The sequence below is a fragment of the Lithobates pipiens genome, unplaced genomic scaffold (genome assembly GCF_037356315.1).
Source record: "Lithobates pipiens isolate NorthernLeopardFrog02 unplaced genomic scaffold, aLitPip1_a1.2 Scaffold_19, whole genome shotgun sequence".
Taxonomy (NCBI): domain Eukaryota; kingdom Metazoa; phylum Chordata; class Amphibia; order Anura; family Ranidae; genus Lithobates; species Lithobates pipiens.
Window position 1 is genome coordinate 561,245,535 of NW_027507764.1, and position 27,575 is coordinate 561,273,109.

At 43.7% G+C, this 27,575-nt stretch overlaps 1 protein-coding gene across 4 annotated transcripts in view; it reads right to left on the reverse strand.

The window, feature by feature from the left end:
• Window positions 1–27,575, reverse strand: part of CYRIB (CYFIP related Rac1 interactor B) — a 252,104-nt gene that overhangs the window by 178,481 nt on the left and 46,048 nt on the right. The window lies entirely within an intron of this gene.

Genomic DNA, 27,575 nt, shown 5'->3' on the forward strand with positions numbered 1-27,575 from the left:
TAAAACACAGGGTCATCTGACAATACGCTGGCAATTGTTATCAAACATGGGCAATCTGAGCATAGGCATGCAACAAACGGGCAATCCTGACAATACACAAACAGCAAATGTTCCATTTGTTTAAATATGAAGGAAACCTAATACACAGGAAACAAACAGGTGACATTTATAATACCCGGGTATTCATGACACTACATGGGCAACAAACAGGCAATCATTATGACATGCAAGCAATTGTTATGATAAAGGGGCAATCCCAAGAGTATGCAGACAACAAATTGGCAATTGTTTTATTGCACAAGTAATATGAGCAACAAATGGGCAATCTTGACAATTTTGCCCTTGAAACCACATGAAAAGACCTTCCCCCGATTTACTCCTAGTGCAGCTTCCCATGTTATTTTCCTACAGTAATTTGCCTATTATTGCTAAAACTGGCTATAATTTAAAGTGATATTACACTGTCAGTTTTCTAAGTCCCTTCAACAGCTGATTTAAAGTGATTGTAAACCCTTACAGACCACTTTGACCTACAGGTAAGCCTAGATTAAGGCTTACCTGTAGGTCCGTGAAATATCTCCTAACCTACACGGTTTAGGAGATATTAGCAAAAATATAATTTATTTATAATTGAGATGCATAGTAGCCCATTATGCTTTACCTTTGCAGGGAGACAAAGAGGAAGTAAACCCATCAGAGTTTACTTCCTCTTTAATCACTTATGCCGGACACACGACCGCGTACACACGACCGGACTTTCGGGCAGACTAGGTCCGATGGAAACAGTCCGTCGGACAATCCGATCTTGTGTGGGCTAATCCGATAATTTTTCATTTTAAAAATCAGACGGACCTAGAAATAGATCATGTTTCAAATCTGTCCGACTGACTCAATTCCTATCTGGAAAACCGTTCGTCTGTATGCTGGTCCGACAGACCAAATACGACGCAAGGGAAGCTACTGGCTATTGAACTTCTTTTTTTTAGTCCAGTCTTACGTCATCATGTTCAAAACGAACGACCTTTCGAACGGACTTAGTCTGTTCGTGTGTGACCAAGTCCGTTCATTTGGAAAGTCTGTCAGAACTCTGCCAAAAGTACGTCGGGAAGACCGTCGGGCCTAGTCGGGCCTAGTCTGCCGGAAAGTCCAGTCGTGTGTACACGGCATTACTGAGTATGCAGCTTCTTTATCTTTTAACCCTTGCCTATGTTCCAGTTTATTCTGGAACCATGACAGCTGCCCCAGGTTTCCTGTGTCAGGGTGTCTCCTTTATCTAGCAGCATCCTATGGACCTATTCTTACATGCAGGTGTTCCATCAGATTAGGCGACCCACCAGAATGTGTAACGGAAATGGCGTTTCGTCGCCGCCATCTTGCTACACCCCACACCCGTCCACGGTAAGCATACAGAAAGAAGGGGGCAAGCGGCCATATTGTTACACCCGCCAGAGTTTTGCATTTTACACTTATTTAGAACAGTAAACTGAGGTTATATAGTGAAATACAGTTCTTAGAACTCTGTCTTACTGTTTAGATGTTGAATTTTAAAATCAGGGTTTACTTCCTCTTTAAGAATAGGATTTGCCACAGAGTTATGGTTCTCCGTATTTTAAATTGGATCTGCTAAACTCGAATCCAGGTAGATCCACCTATACATGGGCAATCATGACAATACAACAAACCGACATTTACTACAACAAAAGAGCAACTCTTCTTATCAGCGCCAGAACCAGAGGCCCAATAATCGATCACAAAATTCTCTGGGCAAAAGCCAGAGAGTTCCCAGCTAGCTAATTTTTACTGACAGTCTACTGACTGGAATGGTACCAGCTGATTGTAGAAAAGCCAATGTAGCACCAATATTTAACCCTTTCATGCCTAAGCCTATTTCTGACATTTGGTGTTTACAAGTTAAAATCCAAATTACTTAGAGCCCCCAAACATTATATATATATATATATATATATATATATATATATATATATATATATATATATATATATATATTTATATTTTAGCAGAGAATCTAGAGAATAAAATGGCGATTGTTGCAATATTTTATGTCACACGGTATTTGTGCAGTGGTGTCTTAAATGCAACTTTTTGGGAAAAGAGACACTTTCATGGATTTAAAAAAAAAGAAACAGTAAAGTTAGCCAAATTTTTTTGTATAATGTAAAAGATGATGTTACACTGAGTAAATAGATACCAAACATGTCACGCTTTATAATTGCCCACACTTGTGGAATGGCGACAAACTACGGTACCTAAAAATCTCCATAGGTGACGCTTTATATATTTTTTTACGGTTACCAGATTAGAGTTACAGAAAAGGTCTAGTGCTAAAAATATTGCTCTCGTTCTGACGATCGCTGCGATACCTCACATGTGTGATTTGAACATCGTTTACATATGCAGGCTTGACTCACGTGTGCATTTTCTTTGCTGCACGAGCTCGTGGTGACGGGGGCGCTTTAAAAAAAACTTTTTTTCTTATTTTATTTATTTTTATATTATTAAGTTGTGTTTAAAAAAAAAAAATTTTGATCACTTTTATTGCTGTCATTAGGAATGTAAACATCCCTTGTGAGAGTAATAGGTGGTGACAGGTACTCTTTATGGTGGGATCGGGGGTCTAAAAGACCTCCAATCCCTCCTTTGCACTTCAAAGTATTCAGATCGCCGTTTTCAGCAATTCTGAATACTGTATATTTTTTTTTAAAACGGCGCCATTGGCAGCCAAGTAAAAAGGAAGTGACATCGCTTCTGTGTTTACAATCAGGAGGCTAGAACGAAGCCGTTTCCGGCTGCGTGCCAGTCTGTCCCTAGCCGCCAGAAGCGGCGGATTGTTGATCGGGCCTCCCGAGCGGCGGAAGGCGTGAGGGGGCGGACATCTACTTCCACTCCGGGATAACAGCTGCAGCTGCGGACATCATCCTGGTATAACCCGCGAAAGCCGAGTACGGACATCTGCGTACGCTCAACGGGAACGGGTAAAAAAAAGGCCAAGATACACCCCTGGGAATTACAGACCAGTTAGCCTAACATCAATAGTATGGAAGCTCTTGGAGGGGTTGATAAGGGGCTAGATACAAGATTTTAGTAACGAGAACGGTATCATTAGCAGTAATCAGCATGGATTCATGAAGAATCATTCTTGCCAAACCAATCTACTAACCTTCTATGAGGAGGTGAGTTGCCATCTAGATAAAGGATGGTCCACAGACATGGTGTATCTGGATTTTGCAAAAGCATTTGACACAGTTCCCCATAAATGTTTACTGTACAAAATAAGGTCCGTTGGCATGGACCATAGGGTGAGTACATGAATAGAAAACTGGCTACAAGGGCGAGTTCAGAGGGTGGTGATAAATTGGGAGTAATCGGAATGGCCAGGGGTGTGTAGTGGGGTCCCCCAGGGTTCTGTGCTGGGACCAATCCTGTTGTTCATAAATGACCTGGAGGATGGGGTAAACAGTTCAATCTCTGCATTTGATGACAATACTAAGCTAAGCAGGGCAATAACTTCTCCGCAGGATATGGAAACCTTGCAAAAAGATCTGAAAAAATTAATTGGGTGGGCAACTGCATGGCAAATGAGGTTTTAATGCATAATGTAAAAGAATGCATTTGGGTGGCAAAAATATGAACGCAATCTATACACTGGGGGGAGAACCTCTGGGGGAATCTTGGATGTAAAAGGACCTAGGGGTTCTAGTAGATGATAGGCTAAGCAATGGCTGGATTTAAAAAAAAAAACCTATTAGATAAGCATCTGAATGATCGCAACATACAGGGATATACAATGTAATTCTGACATATAATCACACACATAGGTTGGACTTGATGGACTTTTGGATGTGTCTTTTTCAACCTCACCAACTATGTAACTATGTAACTCTTCCTATCAGCGGCAGAACCAGAGGCCCAATAATCAATCACAAAAATCTCTGAGCAAAAGCCAGAGAGTTCCCAGCTATCAGCATGTGATTGACCCCCCCCCCCCTCTTCCCAATGTCACAGCTCTGCTGATTGGTAGCTCTGGCACCCAGCAGGGATCTCTTTTCAGAAACCAAAGCTTTTATATTTTGGTAGACAAGGGGTTGAAGCCCATTGCACCTAAAATTGTGCCCAAAGTAACGACATTTTGCAGAAACGTCCTGACTTTCGCTTACATTTTGGTGACATCAAAGCTTTTCAATTTTGCCCATCCCAACGTGTCTATGATGGTGCGTTAATAAGATTGGAAAGCGGCGGTGGTCGGTGTCTAGCCTGGGGCATCAAAAGTGACAGAAACCAGTAATGTGAGTGTACGATGCACATAGCTGCCCGTTTCTGCGTGCCACTTCGTTATTTTTTTTTATTATTACTATGCAATGTTTTTGTCTGCGCAGGCGAGTTAATTGTGTCAGGTTAGACAGAGTACTGCAGCTGTGCGTGGGAGCCACTATCTGCTCCCCCTGGGAATCCATTATGGTGTTTAGTGAATTAGGAACCCGTACAAATGAAGCCGAAAAAGAAGCCAGGAGCTTGTTATGTCCTCTACACGCACACACACCGGCTATCGGTCACATAAAGACCCCCCCAAGGGTGGAGACAGCTATTGGCTTTCTACCACAGATCTTTTTTTTTTTTTGTTTGTTTTTTTATCAAAAAAGCCATTAAATGAAAGGGTAACTCCACTCCTTTGGCGCAAAAAAAAAAGCATATATGTAGCTCCCTGCTCCTGATGAGCAGACGCTATTGTTTTTTTCAAATTTAATTATCTGAAGCTGTAGTTTGGCTCAGACTAATTTCTCTAAACTTCTGATTTCTGTACCAGTCCAGCTGGGTTGCACTGATTCCCACCCGATCGTAGGTGTCGCTGTCACTGTCAGTGGATGTGGAACAGCAGCAGGCTGGATGCATTGAATACGGCCTCTTGCTCGGAAATGGTTCAGTGGGTGTGGTTTCTCTGCTGTGCATTCTGGGAGAAGGTATTTAAGGTCCCGACGCCATTTGCTTGGGTTCCTTTTCCAGGGTCCGTGATCCCAACCCCAGGGCCCTCCTGGCTTGGGGTCTGTGTCGCATGGTCTTGCGCCTTGGGGCTAGCTGGCCCAAGGCTTCGTAGCTGAGAGTGTGGGCCCAGGAATGTCTTGGGCCCTTCTGATCCAGGGGTGGTCCTGTGCTGTCTCGCCTGCGGGGAGAAGCCAAGGAAAGCTGAAGGATCCAGTGGAGGACTTTTTCCAGTGGAGGACCGAGCACAAGGCTGGTGTCTCTGGAGGAGCCTGGAAACTCAGTTTGAGGACGCATCCCGGATGAATATCCTTACAGTATCGCCGGGTCGGCTGAAAGAATCTGGTACTGTATGGTAGTTCTTCCTAAAAACTCTCAAGAATCTCTAAGTTTGGTTAACAAGTCTGTGGCAGAGACTTTGTTGCGCATCTACTCTCAAGAATCACTACGTTTAATTATCAAGTCTGTGGCAGAGACTTTGTTTGGCATCGGCTGCTAGGTCAAGTGATAGGGGCCTATCCAGTGATTTCTGGATCCAGTCTGTGGAGCTGTTTGTCCTCTGGATCTGACTGATACCTCCAACCCACAATTACTAGGTGCCTGAACTCCCCTTATCCTCTAACCCTCTATTGAAGGACTGTGTCTTGTGTCTTTCTCTGGTGTTACCCCTAACTAAATCTTCAAAAAGGACTACATGTCTGATCTACCTTCATTTGGGCTACTTTCCACGGGACCCCCCTTATGCCGCGTACACACGGTCGGAGAATCCGTCAGAATGCGTCTTATCGGACCGTGTCGTCAGATAATCCGACTGTGTGTGGTATGCATCGGACTGATTGCGTCCGAATCTCCGTCGGACCCAATTTTCCAACATGTTGGAAATATTTCCCGACCAACTGGGCCGGTCGGACATACTCCGATCATGTGTAGAGAATTTTGATCGGACCAAGTGCCACGCATGCTCAGATCAAATTCCTACATCAAAGCTATTGGCTACTAGCCTGAATCTAGTCCCATCATAACGAAATTACGTCATCACGTTCTGAAAGATCGGATTTTTCGACAACTTAGTCCGACCGTGTGTATGCAACAGTTTCGGACACAATCCGTCAGACTAAATCTGACGGACAAAATCTGACGGATTTGGTTGGCAGAATCTCCGACCATGTGTACAGGGGCTAAGATGAAGAGGCAAGCAGAAGAGGTAACGGTAAGCCCAAATAAAACCAGCAGCTCCTTCGGGGGTTACATATACTATTACGATACAAGTCAAATTATAATATTATTAAAAATGACCTTTCCTTTATTGAAAGACTGACTGCAGCCGCTGTAATTTTCTCAAAAATGAAGTAAGGCTACCTGGAGGTGTTCTGTATACAGATGGTGTACAGAACGCCCCCAGAAATGTAATTTTCTGCTTGTGTGATTGGCTCACTGAATCGCTCAGAAGTCTGCTCTTATATACAAGTCAGATTTTGGGCATCCCCTGCAACACAAATGTCATTTTTGGTAAGATACTCCCATAGGGAAAGCACGTCTAAAGGGATGCAGACTCTGCCAATTTCCTCATTAGAGCCCTGCAGGTGCAGCAGCTGATTAACCACATGCTAACCAGCCGTCGTCATTTATACTGCGGCAGGTTGGTTCGTTTCCACAAACCGCCGTAGCTGTACGTCGGCCCCTTTAACAGCTATAGCGGGCACTTGCGGACGCCCGCTGCAAGGCAGGCGGCCGCAATGTCTGCCGGCCACCCGTGATCTCTCAGCAGAGAGGCAGAACAGGGATCTGTCAATGTAAACAGACAGATCCCTGTTCTGTGAGGAGAGTATAGAGTGTTCGTCTGTTCCTAGTAATTAGGAACAGTGCTCTCTCTCTCCTCCTCCAGTCAGTCCCCCCCTCCCCACAGTTAGTAACACCTCCCAGGGAACACATTTAACCCCTTGATCGCCCCTAGTGTTAACCCCTTCCCCGTCAGTGACATTTATACAGTAATCATTGCATTTTTATAGCACTGGTCGCTGTATAAATGTCACTGGTCCCAAAAAGTGTCAAAAGTGTCTGATCTGTCTGCTGCAATGTCGAACAGCCATTATTAGTAAAAAAAAAAATAATAATAATAATAAAAATGCCATAAATCTATCCCCTATTTTGTAGGCGCTATAACGTTTGAGCAAACCAATCAATATACGCTTATTGCAATATTGATCGAAGTAAAAATGTAGAAGAATACATATTGGCCTAAACTGATGAAGATTTTTTTTTATTTTTTAATTTTTTAATTTTTTGGGGGAGGGGGGCGGGATATTTATTATAGCAAAAAGTAAAACATATTGTTTTTTTTTTCGAAATTGTCGCTTTTTTATAGGGCAATGTTTGTTTATAGAGCAAAACATAAAAACCGCAGAGGTGATCAAATTCCACCAAATGAAAGCTCTATTTGTGGGAAAAAAAAGGACGTAAATTTTGTTCGGGGACAGCGTCACACTAAAGCGCAATTGTCAGTGTCAAGCGACGCAGTGCCATATCGCAAACAATGGTCTGGTCATTAAGGGGGTAAAGTGCTGCGTAAACTGTTGTCGCTATATATATATATATATATATATATATATATATATATATATATATATATATATATATATATATATATATCCTGTATAATAATAATAATAATTTATACTGTCATTTTAGATTCAAAAGACTAATTTCATTAAGCTATAATGATCATTATTTAGTAAAAATTATGGTTATTTTCAGCATTAAGCCCCCGTTCACACCTGTGCGATTTGACAGTTCCAAATCACATGACAAGTCCTACCCTATTTCCGGCAATGGAACTGTTCATATCGCCTTGACTCAAGTCACAGCAATTATGAAAAAGGTACCTGCACTATTTTTGGCGATCTAATGTGCGACTTGCATTGACATATGTGCATGAAATCGCACTGACCAGCGGCTTTGAAATCGTGCTGAAGCAGTGAGATTTTAAAGCTGCATTCAGTGTGAATGGGGGCAAAGAGTTTCAAATTGTCTCATGGCTGAAAAACAAAAAAAAATACACACACACACACGTCTTGTGACGCCTGCCTTTATACACACATGAACTTTAATGGCAATCTTATGGCCCGTACACACAAACGGACATTGATCGGACATTCCGACAATAAAATCCATGGATTTTTTCCGACGGATGTTGGCTCAAACTTGTCTTGCATACACACAGTCACACAAAGTTGGTCGTAAATTGCGAACGTCAAGAATGTGGTGACGTACAACACGTACCACGAGCCGAGAAAAAGGAAGTTCAATAGCCAGTGTGGCTCTTCTGCTTGATTCCAAGCATGCGTGGAACTTTGTGCTTCGGAATTGCATACACACAATCGGAAGTTACAACAACGGATTTTGATGTCGGAAAATTTGAGATCCAGATCTCAAATTTTGTGTGTCGGAAATTTCGATGGAAAATGTCCGATGGAGCCTACACACGGTCGGAATTTCCGAAAAACAGCTCCCATCGAACATTTTCCGTCGGAAAATCGGACTGTGTATACGGACCATTAAACTGTAGGGTTCAATATTGAGTTGGCCCACCCTTTGCAGCTATAACAGCTTCAACTCTTCTGGGAAGGTTGTCCACAAGGTTTAGGAGTAGGGATGAGCTTGATGTTTGGGTCGAACATAAGTTCAACTTGAACATCGGGCATTCGCCGAAGAGCGAACATTATGGGGCGCTAGATCACAGTGCATTACTGTATGATGATTGGCCAAAGCATGCACCTGACCTGCATGCTTTGGCCAGTCCCAGCACCATCTGCTAAGTGAGCCATAATTGGCCAAAGGCTGGGTGCCTTTGGCCAATCATGGCTCAGGGGGACTAAGTCCACGCCCCACACTATATAAGGGCTGTGTGTAGTGTTGTTGGTGTGGATAGAGAGCTTGATTTAGATTAAGCAGGCAGGTTATTCAGTTAGTGGCAGTGTATTTGATTTTATATATATATATATATATATATATATATATATATATATATATATATATATATATATATATATATATTCTCTGCATTTAGCAATGATTATATATTCAGTGTTTACTCTGGTGGTGTACACAGTATAAAATACAGTGCAGACGACGTACACAGTATCTAATACAGTGTGTACAGTTTCTACTACACTTTTGGTGGTGTACACAGTACACAATACAGTGCAGCAGCAGTGCAGTTTCTAATACAGTGCAGGCATGTACACATTACACAGTATTTAATACAGTGTGTACAGTTTCTGGTCATGTACACAATACAGTGCAGCCGCAGTGCAGTTGCTAATACAGTGCAGGCGGTGTACACAGTATCTAATACAGTGTGTACAGTTTCTACTACACGTCTGGTGGAGTACACAGTACACAATACAGTGTAGTGTGGTGTTGCAAAGCAAGATGTGCATCATATCATATACATGTCCGGAAGGCCACTAAAGAGAGGCAGACGCTCACAGGCCACTAAAAGAGGGAAAGCGGCCTCTGTGTCTACAGCCAACAGTGGTGGTCGTGGACATGGTGCATCCTCTGCAGGTGGCCGTGGGGCACGCTTGTCCTTTTTTTCTACTGCCGGTCGTGTTATTGGGCCAGAAAATATAGAAGAATTGGTGGAGTGGATAAAAAAGCCATCCTCTGTCACCCAGGCTCAGAGTAGTTTGCCTTCCAATGCAGCTGCCAAAGCGGCCTATTCCACTGGCTCCTTGTCCACAGTCACTCCTTCCGTAGCCCCACCATCATGCACGGAGGAGGCCCCAGAATTATTCGACCACAGTGTCGGGCACATGCTGCTGGAGGATGCACAGCGATTTGAAGGCTCTGATGTTAGTTCCCAGGTTGAGGCAGGGAGTAACATGAGCCTAGAGAGAGGGGGTGCCCAAGAAAGACAAGAAACTGGCAGTCATGTTCCCCCAGCTGCAGCATACTGCCAAGTTTGCTCCAGTGATGAGGAGGGAGGGGATGATGAGGTCACTGACTATACTTAGGTGCCTGAGAGAAGAGAGAAGGAGGGGGAGGAGGTACAACTCCAACAAGGCAGGATGACTTCTAGGGGGCAGGTTAAGGGCAGCCACCCTATTGCATCACATCGCAGAGCTCTGCAGGTGCAGGGCGCTGCTGACTCCCCGCTGACTTTTAAAAGTTCCTTGGTGTGGGCCTTTTTCGACACGTGTGCTGAAGATCACACAGTTGCTGTTTGCAACCTATGTCTGAAGCAGAAAAAGCGTAGCCAGAACAGCAGCTGCTTGGGCACCACATGCTTGACCAGACATACGATGACTTGCCATGCAGTCTGTTGGCAACAGCACTTTTGAGTGAGTTTGGGGTGGAGGAACTTGACTGACCTGCACAGAGTCCTGACCTCAACACCTTTGGGATGAAATAGAGCGGAGACTGCAAGTCAGGCCGCTCAGCTGATTTTGAACGAGAGTTCAACATCAGTGCCTGACCTCACAAATGTGCTTCTAGAAGAATGGTCAAACATTCCCATAGACACGCTCCTAAACCTTGTGGACAGTCTTCCCAGAAGAGGTGAAGCTGTTATAGCTGTAAAGGGTGGGCCAACTCAATATTGAACCCTACAGACCAAGACAGGGATGCCATTAAAGTTCATGTGTGTGTAAAGACAGACGTCCCAATACTTTTGGTAATATAGTGTATATCTTTATGGCAAACAACACATGCATTATATCTTAGTGAAACTTAGCCTGAATGCCTGAAACTTAGCCTGAATGCTTAGTGGAGTTTTTTGGAGTGTGAGTCACACCGTGCGGCTTTGGCACACATCGGGATTGGTCATTACTTATTCTGATTTAACCAGCAAACTATAAGAAGTAATGACCAATCAATACTTCCCGTACTGGAACATAATATTTCAAAGTTGCTTTCTAACTCTTTTGCAATCCTGCTTAGTCAATCGGCCACATATTACGATGCCGGTTATGTTACTGTCTCCTGTTTCACGGTTTGTTTCAACTCTGGAAACCGCAAAACTACTGATGCATCCGACAGAACAATGAGTCAGGTAAAAAAAGTATGAAAATGGATCTAACATGTTAAAGTGGTTGTAAACCCTTACATGTACCCAGTGAAATGACTGGCCTCAGGTGATACACAGAGATAAAACAATCTTCCTATAAGTTGTACCTGTTTATCTGCAGTCTTCTCTTCTCTACATTCATTCAAGTACCAGAATTTATAAAGCTTGTCTGAGCTGTCAGAAGAAAAGGGGGTTGCACACTGCAGAGCTCAGTGAGGTGAGCTCTGAGGGCTAATTGGAGGGAAGAGACCCCCCCCCACCCTTCACACGGCACACAGGAACAGTGCTGAGGCTGTCAATCAGTTGCTGTGTGCTGGAGCCACATCCTGACACTTCAGTTTCTATCTTAAGCTTGTTCAACTAAAGTGCTATAAAAGCTTGTGTAATGTGTGTGTTGAAAAGGGCGCTTGTTGCCACCAACAGAAACCCATGTGACAGAGTGACAATGCAGGAGCACAATTGGGAGGCCTGGCAGGATCACGCAAACATGGGCATACCTCAGGGCCGTCTTTAAGGCAGGGCAAAAGGGGCAGCTTCACTGGGCCCTGTCATTGTTGTGGGGCCCAAAGCAACTGCCTCATACTTGCCAACTACCCCAGTTTAAATTCTCTCATCCCTTGAAGTTTTAGTCCTGAGCTGTGTCCCAATATCTCAGTGTGAAGTGCTGCTACTAATGCTGCCCAGCTCTGCCCTATTGTTGTGTACAGATGACTCACCTGCAAACCCTGAGTTTACATGTAAATAACCGGCATTCATATGTAAATAGCGGCAGCATTTTTATGTAAATAGCTGTGGCTGGCAGCACATAAAGGCGGCATTCATATGTATATCATGCCCCTCTTCAGTGAGGAGATTATGTGCTGTAACATCTAGCAACCAATCAGTGAGCAGTATTACTGTACAGCAATATCTAGCAACCAATCAACAAGAAATCATGTGCTGTAACCTCTGTGTGCTGTAACCTCTAGCAACCAGTCAGTAAGTGGTAATGATATGCTGTAACCTCTGGCAACCCATCATAATCGCTGCCTAATCTGATACAGTAAACTGATTTTAAGTCTAGCTGATATTTATTATATGTCTCAGAGCAGGTGGAGAGCAAAAATTGCATGGGGGGGGGAGGGCAAGAAAATGTTTCCCCAGGGTCCAATCAATATTAAAGACGGCCCCAGCATACCTGTCCATACACCCATGAAAAGGGCTGTCTCTGCCCGCACGGGATGCACAGGTGTGCCATGCATCTGAGTGCAGGCAGTCCCAACCATCTCTATTGAGATGCAGCCACTGGTCCCAATTCATGTAATTACCAGAATCTAACCTGGCATCTGCCTCTTGCAGCCCCTGTACAGCAGGGCTTGAGTGTGAGAAAAAGAAGCAACACAATGAGCCAATTGGCTCATGTGCTGACAAAAACCAAGCTGATAGTAGGAGAGAGCAGAACGACGGAGAGATGAGTTAATCACTGTGCTGCTTTTTTTTCCACTGTCCAGTTGCAGGCTGGGGCGGGTCCATGACAGCCTGGGCTCAGTGGGTTGAATGATGTTGGTCACCAGACAGAGGACATCTAGTGACAGAATAAAGGTTCTGCGGGGAAAACTCTGGATTGAAGGTGAATACTACAGCAAAAGCTTACTTCTTTTTATTTAATGTGAGAGAAGCAGCACAAGGAGCCAATCAGCCAATTAGCTCAAAATATGCTGTTAGGAGGGGAGAGCAAAGTGACAGAGATGAGCTCATCACTGTGCTACTTATTCTTTCACTGTCCAGACACAGGCTGGAGGGAACATCACAGCCTGAGTTCAGTGGGTTCAATGATGCTTTTCATTAAAATGACGACATCTAGTGAAAGAATAAAGGTACTGCAGGGGAAATCTCTGGATTGACAAAAAGCATGCTGATAGAAGGAGAGAGCAGAAAGACAGAGAGAGGAGTTCATCGCTGTGCTACTTTTTCTTTCATTGTGCAGGCACAGGCTGGGGCGGGTCCATGACAGCCTGGGCTCAGTGGGATGAATGATGCAGGTCATCAGACTGAGGACATTTAGTGACAGAATAAAGGTACTGCGAGGAAACCTCTGGATTGAAGGTGAATACTGCAGAAAAATCTCACTTTATTTCATTTAATGTGAATTAACAGAACTTGACCTGGTATCTGCGCTACAATTCCTGAAAAACCATATAGAGTTAACCCTTATGCCGCGGACACACGATCGGAATTCCGGCCAGAAAAAGACCGATGAGAGCTTTTCATCGGAAAATGCGACCGTGTGTATGCTCCATCAGAATTTAGCTGTCCGAATTTCCGCCAGCCAAAAATTGATAGCATGTTCTCAATTTTCCAGACGGAAAAACTTTCTATCGGTAATTCCGATCGTGTGTATGCAATTCCGACACGCCCAAAAATCACGCATGCTCAGATTCAACTACGAGACAGAAGCTATTGGCTACTGGCTATTGAACTTCCTTTTTCTAGTCACATCGTACGCGTTGTACGTCACCGCGTTATAAACGATCCGAATTTGATGTGACCGTGTGTAGGCAAGACAGCTTGAGCCGAATTCCGTCGGGAAAACCATCAGAGCTTTTTCTGACGAGAATATATATAAAATAAATAATAGTGCATAAACTAATCAAATACAAATTATATCAAAATTGAAAAAATAATTTTTACATATCAAAAAATGTCCAGATATCGATATAAACCACACTCTGTAAATAAGAGGTTAAATAGCCCCCACTCCAAATCCAACGATGTTTCTTAGGACCTCCACAGTGATGTTACACACAACACTCAAGAAGATGTGCTATAATTTAGTAAAGGGATCCTCCACCAATAAAAATACTGCGGCTTACCAGCTGATCAGATCCCTCTTACGAGATCTAATTGTGCCTGTGGCTTATCCCCCAGCCAGGGTCTCTGTGTCAGAATGGCAAGCACCATTTTCCACTGCTCCGCTTGTAATAGCAATAGATATTCTCCAGTACACACACCGTATGGATTATAAACTCATTTCCCATATAAAAGAACAAAGGAACTACCATAGCGTAGGAACTACCATAGCGTAATACTGTAAACTTCTTTTAATAACAAACAACCATATTGCACTTACATGTCTCTCGTATATAAAAGCGTGCAAGATAAAATGTTCAAGCCGGCCAGCTATACAATCGCTGCCCGTCGCTTCCGGGACTAGCGTGGATTCGTGGTGACGTCAGCACGCCGCTCCTCCCTACGCCGTTTCGTCAAAAATGACGTCTTCCAGGAGCATGTTTATGGTTTTAGTTTATGGTATTATTGTGTGTATATCACATTGAGTTGCAGCTATCTCTTTATTCATGCTTCACTTTAGTATTTTAATTTTTGGAGTAATATTTCTTTGAGTCACGTTATAGTTCAATTTTCTATCTATTGGTGGAATTTAATAGACAGCGCTGTATTGCCACTTATTCTATTGACCTGGTATCTGCCTCTTGGGACCCCTGTACAGCAGGGCATTAGTGCGAGAGAAAGAAGCAGCACAAGGAGCCAATTTGCTGATAGGAGAGAGCAGAATGAAAGAGAGATGAGTTAATCACTGTGCTGCTTTTTTTTCACTGTCCAGTCACAGGCTGGGGAGGTTCCATGACAGCCTGGGCTCAATGGGATGAATGATGCTGGTCATCAGACTGAGGACATCTAGTGACAGACTAAAGGTACTGCAGGGGAAAACCTCTATACTGAAGGTGAATATTGCAGCAAAAGCTCACTTCACTCTTTCCTTTTAATATGCAATTTATTTTTATCGTATTGTTTTTGGCTGGAGCTCTGCTTTAATCTGGATGGGCCAAACAGAAAGAAGGTCACATTAAAATCAGCTAGCGTCTTCAGAATTTTCTTTTTAAATATACAGTAGTGTAAAGGCGGTAGTTTATGGACCATACAGGAAAGAAAGGGATTGGCTTCTGGATTTAACTAAAATCTTGATGGAAAAATGTCTGTGGGGGGTTCTGACAAAACCATTGATTGGCTGTGCCAAAAAATCAATGTGTTTACTCAGTATATGCACTCTCTACACACAGTGTATCTCTGCTTGCTGTGTACTTGGCACTAAGCTGAGCCTGTAAGCTCCTCTTAATTATTCATGTAGAACTCCACTTCAATAAGCTTCTACTATCCCCTCTGCTTTCTAATGATCTCTGTACAAAATCAATTTCTCTCGTCAGAAGCAAGCCAGAGGAGAGACTGCAGAGCTGCTATATTTAAAGGCAACAACGCATTTCACCTCCTTTAAATGATGGCCATGCTTATCTTAATGCGGAGCTAAACCCACCCAGTCATGTTTATATATTTTTTAGCATTCGTTTATTTTTAATTTGCATCTTTTAATAGACTAATCTCTGGCGCTCATGTAATGAAGGTCCCTTGTTCAGCTGCTTCCTGTTATAGGGTGACAACTCTCTGGCCCTGTCTCTCAATTGTTCTCCTCCATTGTCACCCTGTCACGCATGCCCCCGATGGAGTCTATAAGCAGTCACGCCGACAAACATTGTTTTTTTCAGTATATTTATTTAGTTTTAAACATAAGATCACGGTTTGCCCACACAAGGGCAGAGCTAAACAGTCACATTGAAGAATAAGTACAAAATAGGCAATGTATGATATTAAAATGTTTATCCAAATCAAGAACGGCGCTGTCCTCACCTATACAGTTCCACTAGGGTGCAAATCATAAAAGCATTGAATCCACTCCGGGCGTTGCTGCTCTTTCTGAGATCCACTGGGTGGCAGACAAATCTATAAAGTACAGTGTAATGTATAATATTAAATCAGCAGAGGACTAGCCAAAACTAAGGTGGACCAGTAGGAAAGTCCAAGCAAACACTGAGATTACAGGGAGTCCCTGAGTTACGAACCTCTGACTTGCGAACAACTCCTACTTATGAATGGCAGGCGGTGCCGGCGGGCACATCGGAAAACAGCGGAAAACATTGGAAAACGCCGTTCTGCACATGCGCGTCCGATTTGCTAACAAAACCAACTTAAGAACAAACAGGCAGTCCCTAACCTTTTCCTAACTCGGGGACTGCCTGTGTTTCCAAGCTGTCCTCTAAGGGGTGACAATCCCCAATGACAAGTCTTACACGGTAAAAGTAAGGAAGAACAAAGAATAAGAAAGGAAGAGAGAGGAAAGCAAGAAAGGAGAGAGGAGCAGGACGAGAAAAAGGTATCAGACTTGGGACCTGCACGGACAACACCTATAAATTACCATAACTGGTTGGAGGTAAGAATGGTGCCAGTAGCTTATCCAGGGTTCCCAGACTTTGAGAAACTTTGGGTGTGAATCCTTAAGAATACTGGACATCTGTTCATTGACCATCATATCGGTCAACCGGATTTTCACACCCTGAAAGGCAACCATTGGCGTCGTCCAGGCCTGAGCTATGGTACGTTTGGTAGAGATAAAAAGGTAAGAAAGCTCATTTCTGCTGAGGTGCGAAAAGACCTGGTATAGGACAATGTAGAAGAGTCAACCTGTTGTCCTTGTTAGCTGTCACATGAAACAATGTCTGCAGCAGGCCAAAAACCCGTGACCAAAAGCCTATCAGTCATGGGCAACATCAGATATGCAGAACGTCCCTCCCACTGGCCACGGTTCCTAAAGCATCTGTCGCTACTACCAGGATAGACGTGAGCAATCTGACCCGGGACACAGTACCACCTCAGGAGAACATTTTAGGTGGCTTGAAGAGTTTTGTTATTGAAGGAACATTTTGCCACCATCTGCCAGTCCTTGCTCCAAGCTTCCCCCTTAATGGAGGAACCAAAAAGGCAAACCTTTTTTAATTCTAGGTTTGGATGGAATGTAGAAACGTTAAAACCTTTGTCAGGTTTTAATTGTTGCCTGTGTCCCATCAGGAAGATTTCCCTTCATTTCCTGTCCCAGAGGCAAACCAGGTAGTAAAGAGAAGACCACCCCAAAGCAATTGGCCTTCTTTAGGCCTCATTTACACATGTGGTGCCCTCTGAAGGGAAACCTGCAGCCCTCTTCAAAGTGCATCTGATGCCTGTTTTAACCCCTTAAACTCTGTACTGGGGCCCCATAATCACATGCATTGCATGCAGCAATTCAGTTGAACGGGGCATGTTTGGGGGGCGCTACTGCCCGCTGAATGTGGCAGAAGGGATAATTTTACATGGGGTATAGCTCTCATCTCTCAGATGAAGCTGAATATTATAGTAAAAGCTGTTTTTATGTTACTTTATCTTTAATTGGCTCTTTTTTTTAATATTGGCTGGAGTTCTGCTTTATTTGCAGCAGGAGGATCTTTGCGAAGTTTATCTTTGTCTCTGAGTTACAAGTTCAGTGCAAAAATGAAGATCGCTCCCCAATAATGTGACTAATTGATGCCCAAACCAAAAGCCGCAAGTGATTAATTAAACAAAAGTGGAGGTATATTCTATGCACAAGTCAGAAAGGGAGAGACGTTCAGTAAAGGTGAGCCTGTTAGCGACAGGCCGACTTTTAAAAAGCTTATTAGATTAGAAGCAGCAAAGTAAATTAACTGAAAAAAAATACATGGCTATATCTTCAGGCTAAGGGCTGCATTCCAGTGCTCAGCCCATTCTTGCAGGGGTTCAGTCACCTGTGCCCCCCCCCCCCCCCCCCTCAGCACTGCCCACTGACAACAGCCTCCCAAAGTGCAGCAACCATATATGGGAAAAGGAGTCCCTGCCTGTTGGCAGCAGGCAATTGGTGGGTGGAGTCAAATTGCAGGAAGAGCAGAGAAGCATGCAAGAAGAGGCAGCAGGAGACTGCGGGGGTGGAGTTAAGGTATGTATAGATAAAAAGTCCAAAAGCAGACACTCCAGTCAAAGTAAATATCAGGCAAGTGTAGCTTGACTTATAGTAACTCCCCTTTCTTAAGGCTAGTAGGTCTATCGGTACAGGTACTAGGTTGCCGCTAGAAAATAATACACAAAAATATATTCTCTGGCTGTACAATCTCACTAGGAGCAGACTCAAGATAGAAGAAAGTAAATGCCCTGTAAAGAATCGGTGATAAAAGCCACTCTGGAACTGTTAAGACTGTTGACCAGTGCCAGCTGGTGACGTTTAAGGATGGGGGGCGAGACCACTCCCTTCCCATTTGACCCATCCCACTTATAAGTCACACCCCTTATAGAATCCACCCACTCCGTCCCCTGTATTCCACTTGCTTCCACCCATAGTGTCAGGAGTATACAGCTCAGCATCACAGGACAGTGTATACAGCCCCAGAATCACAGGACAGAGTATACAGCTCAGCATCACAGGACAGAGTATAAAGCTCAGCCTCAAAGATCAGGGTATATAAAGCTCAGCCTCACAGATCAGGATATAGACTGCTCAGCCTCACAGATCAGGATATAGACAGCTCAGCCTCACAGATCAGGGTATATAAAGCTCAGCCTCACAGATCAGGATATAGACTGCTCAGTCTCACAGATCAGGGTATATACAGCTCAGCCTCACAGATCAGGGTATATAAAGCTCAGCCTCACAGATCAGGGTATATAAAGCTCAGCCTCATAGATCAGGATATAGACAGCTCAGCCTCACAGATCAGGGTATAGACAGCTCAGCCTCACAGATCAGGGTATATACAGCTCAGCCTCACAGATCAGGGTATATAAAGCTCAGCCTCACAGATCAGGGTATATAAAGCTCAGCCTCACAGGTCAGGATATAGACTGCTCAGTCTCACAGATCAGGGTATATACAGCTCAGCCTCACAGATCAGGGTATACACAGCTCAGCCTCACAGAATTGTCATGGGTACCAGTTTATCACTGCCTCCATGTTCACCATTAGTAAATATCCGCCCAAAAACCTACATAAAACTCACTGACCACATGTTGAACACATAGCAACCAATGTATATAGTAAAAGAGAATATATTTTTTTCTTTCATTGATTATTTGACATTTTGGTTCACTCTCTGAACCTTCCAATCCAGACGATTCTGCAAGAAGGCACCGCTCGGGCCGTGCTTTTCATCCATGAAGCCGCTGCGTCACACTGGCACAGAGAAACTGGAAGTGACGCAGCGGCTCTGAGGAAAGTACCACCCATGTCCTACGGCGGTGCCAATGTAAAACCCAACAAGGACAATGACTGCACTATGGGAGTGTGGCGGCACATTGCTTTGCGCCAAAAGGACTCAAAAGCAGCCAAAATGAAGCGTCTCACCTGCAATCACGTGATTGCATAGACGTCACGCTGCCCATAGTGCATTGTGTCTGGCGCTCATACACAGTGCACTTAAAGGACCTTTTTTTTTTTTTTTTAAAGGAACTTTTTTGATGACTAGCTTGGGGGGGGGGGGGGGGGGGCTTCGCCCATGCGCCCACTATGGATGGGCCGCCACTGCTGTTGACTGTCAACCAACATAATCCACAAATGTAGCAAAAGGTTAGGGCAGGCAGCAGGCAGCAGACAGTAGAGGTATCCAAAAATGTAGCAAAAGGTCAAAATAGTATCTGGTCAAAACAGTCAGCAGGCAGTAGAAGTATCCTTTAAATGTAGCTAAGGTCAGAGCAGGTAGCATAAAATAGAAGTATTCCATTATGTAGCAAAAGGTCAGGATGGGCAGCAGACATAAGAACCCAACAAAACAGAGGTCATCACAGGCAGCAGACAGTAGAAATATCCTTTAAATGTAGCAAAGGTCAGAGCAGGTGGCACACAGTAGAGGTATCCCATAATGTAGAAAAAGATCTGGGTGAGCAGCAGACAAGAGACAAAGAGCCATTAAACAAAGCACAGGTCAGTGCAGGCAGCTGGCAGAAGTATCCATTAAATGTAGCCAATATCAGGGCAGGCAGCAGACGGTAAAGAGATCTGAGGTGGCGAAGGTCAGTAACAAGATCAAACTGGCAAAGATAGAGGTGCATTTGGTCAAGAAAACACTATCGCAAACACTGATGCTTATGTTGATGATGTTTAATGAAGGTACCTCTTTTACAAGGGACCAATCCAGGAGGCTTGTGATCAGACTCATTACTCAGCAGCTGACATGGAAGATGGGGACAGCAGGACAGCAACCAGTAAGTGCTGGGAGGTGTTTTGAGACTGCCTAACAATTTCAGAGTTCAGGGTGTTTGGCCAGACTTGTTACCTCTCAGCTGGCAAGGAAGACAGAAGGAGCTGGGAGAAGTATGCATCCGGAGACCTCAGGGGTGGAGTTGAGGTGCATAACAAGAGTGTGAATGAAGTAATGTGTGCCAAGCTTCCACGTCATGTTCATTTAAGAGAGGCCGGTATATCTCTATGCTGCGTACACACAACCGGGCTTTTCGACGGACTTGGTCCGACGGAAAATCCGATGGACTTTGTAGCTGAGGTCCGCCGGGCTTTCAAACGAACGGGCTTGGCCACTCACGATCACTCCAAAAGTCAGACGGATTCGAACATGATGATGTAGAATAAGGAAGTTCATAGCCAGTAGCCAATAGCTGCCCTAGCGCTGGTTTTAGTCCGTTGGACTAGCACACAGACGACCGGGTTTTTCGTCCGGACTTGAGTCCGTCGAAAAGATTTGAAGCAAGTTTTATTTCTAGGTCCACCGGACTCTTGGGAAGAAAAAGTCCGCTGGAGCCCACACATGATCGAATTGTCCAACGGATTCCAGTCCGCCGGAAAGTCTGATTGTGTGTACACGGCATTACTGCTGTAAGTACTTTGGCAATGTGCTTGGGTGAAGCACTTAAAGGAGAAACAGCCTGCAAGTGTTCCAGTTGGTGGTGAGAAGCTTGGCTAGGAAGGTATGACTATGGCTGAACCATCAAGTTGCTGTTCTAAACCCTTCTATAGATGAATATTCTGTTGGTTCTGGCAGCAGAAAGGGTAAGATTTCTAGACACCGTGGTCTAGGTGGCACTAAAGCATAAATGCAAATTTATTTGCTTCAAATAACCGTACCTAGCCACTCCTTAGGGAGATTGAACTCTATTGGTGGTTGGTTTGGTGCAAGGACTGTCCATGCAGAGTTCTACGTATATGGCAGTCTCTTAGGCCTACACACTCTGGTATTACCATAACATTACCAATAATAAAATAGTACCATTGCAATAATAATGAAGGAATATATACAGCTACTTTGCATGAGTGCATACAAAAATAAGCCAAAACCTTTTTTTTTTACTTTTAAAAAGCGATCTGTCTTGAGTTCGGTCAAAATTTCCATGCTAGGCCTTACCGAATAACCAGCCATAACTTTTTTTTTTTTTTTCTAATCCTATTATACTTCTATAATAAATTCATTTTTGGGCTCATGCTGTGATTGCTTCAAAACCTTCCTTCTGTGATAGCTGGTATTATATTAACATCACTTTAATATGACGGACTGACCTGGATTCTCAAATACGTCTTAGGTCCTTTGTCTGGTATTTAGCACGAAAATGTTGAACTATTTGTCATCCTGTTCAAGCCGAGAACTCCATTACTCCGTAGGGTATTGCAAGCCAAAAAGTCTTTGCTGAAAGCTGCAGATAGTTTAAGAGAACTGAAGCTCGACAGCAGCGGCGAGCACACTTTTTATTAACCCTTTGACTGCCAAGGAACTATGAGATATGTGATGGTTGTTCCCATTCCTTGGTGGCCAAGCTCACAGTTGCGAATAGCAGCTGCCTGATTACTCCTACAAGCCCGCACCCCCCTGAGTGCCCAGTGCCTCTGTTTTTGTTCCAACACTTTGTGCCGGATCCTCTTTTTGTGAATTTTTTTTATGCATCCAAATGACGTCCTCCAGACAAATGACAAGAACAATGACATGGGTCCAGTCATGAGATGGCAAAGTGTTTCAGGTGAAATCTTGCTCCTTCAAGAAACACATTTATAATTAAAGCCCAAGTCGCTGCTACATGGAACTGTTGGTATGAGCATGCAGACTTGATATATCCTATTGTTTTATATTACTCGATACTGTTTTTGTATATTTAGTATTAACATGTATGTATGTTTGTTTTATATAGTTGGCCCTCTTCATTTGTCTGGGTCCTGAAGAAGCCAAATAATTGGCGAAAAACGTTGGCCTTATAAGCACTAGGAAAGCCCACCTCATCTATACTCGACTGTTACCATCCTAGTCTGTATATGTGTTTTTACTTTATTATCATAAATATTGAGAGGGTTCTGTTACCCTAAGGCCCCATTCAAACCTGAGTGTAGCATTTTCAGGCAGAAAGTCGCGCAATTTTACTGCAATTCTTTGCAGCGTTTTTGCCACGATGTTGACACGTTTTTTACAGAGTTTTTTTCTGCAATTTTGATGCATGTTTGGCGAGATTTTGTGCAGGTCAAAATGTCACCAATGTAAAAAGTAGAAAACCGCCCAAATCTGCCTAAAAAAAAGTTCCAGAACATGTTTGAAGCTTCAGGCATTTTGAAGCTTCTGGCTTCAGGCGTTTTGGAGTGGAAATGAGAACCATCTCCATAGAGAATAATTTATTTTTTCCCCTCCAGCGTTTTGTAGCTTCAGGCCTCAAGCTACAAAACACTCAGGTGTGAATGGGGCCTAATATGTATGGGGCACAATAATGTTGTTTTTATTCCTTTTATTATTGTATATATAAAAATTTAATTTTATCTTAGCTTTGCTATCTCCGATGCTGTGCCACTATAGTCCAGATTCATTCTTCAGTTAGTACCTATTTCTTTACCTTTTTGGAGGCCTGAGATATCGGGCTTTATCCATATTTTGCAGGATTTTGCAGAGCGGTCCTAGGGTAAGAGCAAACAAGAGAGGAGCAGAGGTAGCCATGCCTTGCCCCACTGGAAATGGTGAAAGGCTGCAAAAGGACTATGTGGACCATTACAGCGACCCAGGGGATAGAGTAGATTGTATTGATCCATGATAACATATTCCCAAACCCAAAATATTACAGGACAGAAGAGAAGAAAGACTAGTTAACCCTATCAAATGCCTTCTTGGCATAGATGCCAACAGAAGGCAGGGTGTCTCAGAGGAGGCAGCGATATGGATCAGGTTAAGTACTGTGATGGTAATATGACGGTCCTCGTGGGTAAGGATAAAGTCTACTTGGTCAAAATGTACTAGTTTGGTGATAAAAAGAAGGAGGTGGTTGGCCAGAACCTCTTTATTCTTTATTATGAGCGACATGGCCTAGGGGGAGCTGTATTTATGACGGCCCCTGGAGGTCCTGGGTTATACAGCTCTCTAAATAGGTATAAAAGGAACACACCTAGGATATAGAGGGCCCTAGGGCAGTGATGGCAAACCTTGGCACCCCAGATGTTTTGGAACTACATTTCCCATGATGCTAAGCTACACTGCAGAGTGCATGAGCATCATGGGAAATGTAGTTACAAAACATCTGGGGTGCCAAGGTTCGCCATCACTGGCCTAGGGGGTGCTTAGAGAATAAAGGTCGTGCAGCTCTGGGAAGGGCAGCACAATGAAGTTTACTGGAATGGGGAGAAAGAGAAGTATTTGACTAGGTGGACTGGCCGCAAGGATAACTTATACCAAATGTACAGGTTCTTTTGAAAAAAAAAAAATTTTTATATTATAATTTGGGGATTTATTTTAATTCTATACCCTTTTTAAAGTGATGGTTGGCATACTAACAAGAGACGTAGCTTAACTTGGAACAGAACCTGCGCTGGGGGCAGCACTGGAGATAAGGTAAGCATTGCAGCATAAGCTGCTTTTGTTATTACAGTATCAAGGGCTGGATAATGATTTTTAACCTTCTACAGCAAGACTAAGCTGTGTAAAAATAAGCACTGGATGAGCACTGGATGGGCACTGGATGGGGAGAACTGCAACATCTTAGGCAAATAAAAACTACCTAATGGATTTGATTTTGCTAAAACTGGAGAGTGCAAAATCTGGTGCAGCTGTGCATGGTAGCCAATCGGCTTCTAAGTTCAGCTTGTTCAATTTAAGCTTTGACAAAAAAATAACTAAAAGCTGATTGGTTAACATGCAGCGCGGCACCAAATTTTTTAGTTTTAGTTTTAGTAACTCAACCCCTATATGTATTACAACTGTATATTTAGAAGTTTGACTGGACTTCAACTTTAATGCCATGTACACACGGCCGGAATTTCCGATGGAAACAGTCCGATGGGAGATTTTCATTGGATTTTCTGACCGTGTGTATGCCCATCGGTCTTTTTCTGTCGGCATTTCTGACAGTCTATAGATTGAGAGCCTGTTCCTAATTTTCTTAAAATGGAAAACCTTTCTATGGGATTTTTCGATCATGTGTATGCAATTCCGACGCATGCTCGGAAACAATTCGACGCATGCTTGGAAGCATTAAACTTCCCTTTTATAGTGCCGTCGAACATGTTGTATATCGCTGTGTTATTGACCGTCGGAATTTGGTGTGACCGTGTGTAATCAAGACAGTTTGAGCGAAATTGCGTTGGAATTCTGACGGGAAAACCATCAGAGCTTTTTAAGACGAGAATTCCAATCGTGTGTACGTGGCATAAGACAGAGCAGATAATATGAGTATACAGTTTAATGCACATTAGGGATGAGCTTCGTGTTCGAGTCGAACGTACGTTCGACTCGAACATTGGCCGTTCGGCCGTTCGGCGAATTCCGAACGTTTTGGCCGTTCGCGTCAAAATTCGAGTGACGCGCGCGCGGACCACAATGCACTGCGTTGGCGCAGTGCATTGCTGCCCGATGATTGGCCAAGCATGCACTGTGACCCCGTATGCTTGGCCAATCGCAGCGCCGGCAGCGAGGAGAGCCATGATTGGCCACAGGCATCCTGCCTGTGGCCAATCATACCTCAGGCTGTGTAGTGCACGCCCCACACTATATAAGGCCGCCTTAAGCAGTGGGTGTTCTGTGTACCTTCAACACAGTACACACCAATCGTTTTTGGCTGATTTCCTATCTTGCTGCTGTGTAGTGGTTGTTGTCTGTGCCCTGACTGCAGTATACACCACTATATTCACCTCACCTATATAGCTAGTGATCTAGCTTTAACCACTTAACAACTGCCCATTGCCGATTAACGGCTTCAGGGCGGTTGTTTAACTCAGAGAGGCCGTTAATTAACGGCCTCCCAGAATTCTGCTCTCGCGTGCCCCGAGGTGTGCGCACTCGAGAGCATCCGTGACCGCCGGGTCCATAGGACCCGGCGCATCACGGTAAACGGCCGCTCATAGCGGCCGTTTACCACGTGATTGCTCCGTCAAATGACGGAGTGATCACTTGGAAACAAACCGGCGTCATGTTATGACGCCTGTTCCTCCCTCCCCTTTCTGTACCGATCGGTACAGCGGAGGGGAAAGAGATCGGTGTCAGCAGCGATGTGGGCTGCATCTGCAGTGCCCACATCGCTGCTCACCGAATTTAACCCCTCAATTCCCTGCCAATACTCTGCAATACCAGTGCATACTCTGCAGTACCCTGCCATTACTCTGCAGTACCCCGCCATTACTCTGCAGTGCAGTACCCTGCCATTACTCTGCAGTGCAGTACCCCGCCATTACTCTGCAGTACCCCGCCATTACTCTGCAGTACCCCGCCATTACTCTGCAGTGCAGTACCCTGCCATTACTCTGCAGTGCAGTACCCCGCCATTACTCTGCAGTGCAGTACCCTGCCATTACTCTGCAGTGCAGTACCCTGCTATTACTCTGTAGTACCCCGCCAATACCCCGCCAATACTCTGTAATACCCTGCCATAAATTGCCATACCCAGCCATACTCAGAGATACCCAGCCATACTCGGTGATACCCTGAAATACCCAGCCATAGACGCCCCCCACCCCTCACCGCCCTCCGGTGCTTCTACCAACTCGCCAGTACGATCAAAGCCAGAATCTTTTTTTTATTTTTTATTTCAGGCTTCCCAGCCTAGAGGTGAGATGTGGGGTCATATTGACCCCCCAGATTTCACTGTAAAGAGGACCTGTCACCCCATATTCCTATTACAAGGGATGTTTACATTTCTTGTAATAGGAATAAAAGTGATCAAAAATATATTTTTGGGAAAAAAAATGTCAAACTAAAATAAATAAAGTAAAATGAACAATAAAAAAATAAAATAAAAATTAAAGCGCCCATGTCCCCATGTGCTCGCATGTGCCACACATGTGAGGTATCGCCGAGAATGTTAGAGCGAGAGCAATAATTCTAGTCCTAGACCTCCTCTGCAACTCAAAACATGTAACCAGTAAAAAAATATTTAACCACTTTAAGACCGGACCATTTTGCTGGTAAATGACCAGAGGTCTTTTTACACTTTGGCACTGCGCTGCTTTAACTGGTAATTGCGCGGTCATGCAATGTTGTACCCAAACAAAATTTGCGTCCTTTTCTTCCCACAAATAGAGCTTTCTTTTGATGGTATTTGATTGCCTCTGCGATTTTTATTTTTTGCGATATAAACGTAAAAAGACCGCAAATTTTGAAAAAAAATGATATTTTCTACTTTTTGTTATTAGAAAAATCCAATAAACTCAATTTTAGTCATACATTTAGGCCAAAATGTATTCAGCCACATGTCTTTGGTAAAAAAAAAGTCAATAATTGTATATTTATTGGTTTGCGCAAAAGTTGTCACATCTACAAACTAAGGTACGTTTTCTGGAATTTACGCAGCTTTTAGTTTACGACTGCCTATCTCATTTCTTGAGGTGCTAAAATGGCAGGGCAGTACAAAACCCCCCCAAATGACCCCATTTTGGAAAGTAGACCCCCTAAGGAAATTGATAAGAGGCATGTTGAGCCCATTGAATATTTTATTTTTTTGCCTCAAGCGATTGAATAATGACAAAAAAAAATTTTTTTTTTTTTTTTTACACAAAGTTGTCACTAAATGATATATTGCTCACACATGCTATGGGCGTATGTGAAATGACACCCCAAAATAAATTCTGCTGCTTCTCCTGAGTACGGGGATACCACATATGTGGGACTTTTTGGGAGCCTAGCCGCGTACGGGGCCCCGAAAACCAAGCACCGCCTTCAGGCTTTCTAAGGGCGTAAATTTTTGAGTTCACTTCTCACTACCTATTACAGTTTTGAAGGCCATAAAATGCCAAGATGGCACAAAACCCCCACAAATGACCCCATTTTAGAAAGTAGACACCCCAAGCTATTTGCTGAGAGGCATGTTGAGTTCATGGAATATTTTATATTTTGCCACAAGTTGCGGGAAAATTACAAACTTTTTTTTTTTTTTTTTTTTTTCACAAAGTTGTCACTAAATGATATATTGCTCACACATGCCATGGGCATATGTGAAATGACACCCCAAAATAAATTCTGCTGCTTCTCCTGAGTACGGGGATACCACATATGTGGGACTTTTTGGGAGCCTAGCCGCGTACGGGGCCCCGAAAACCAAGCACCGCCTTCAGGCTTTCTAAGGGCGTAAATATTTGACTTCACTCCTCACTACCTATTACAGTTTTGAAGGCCATAAAATGCCAAGATGGCACAAAACCCCCACAAATGACCCCATTTTAGAAAGTAGACACCCCAAGCTATTTGCTGAG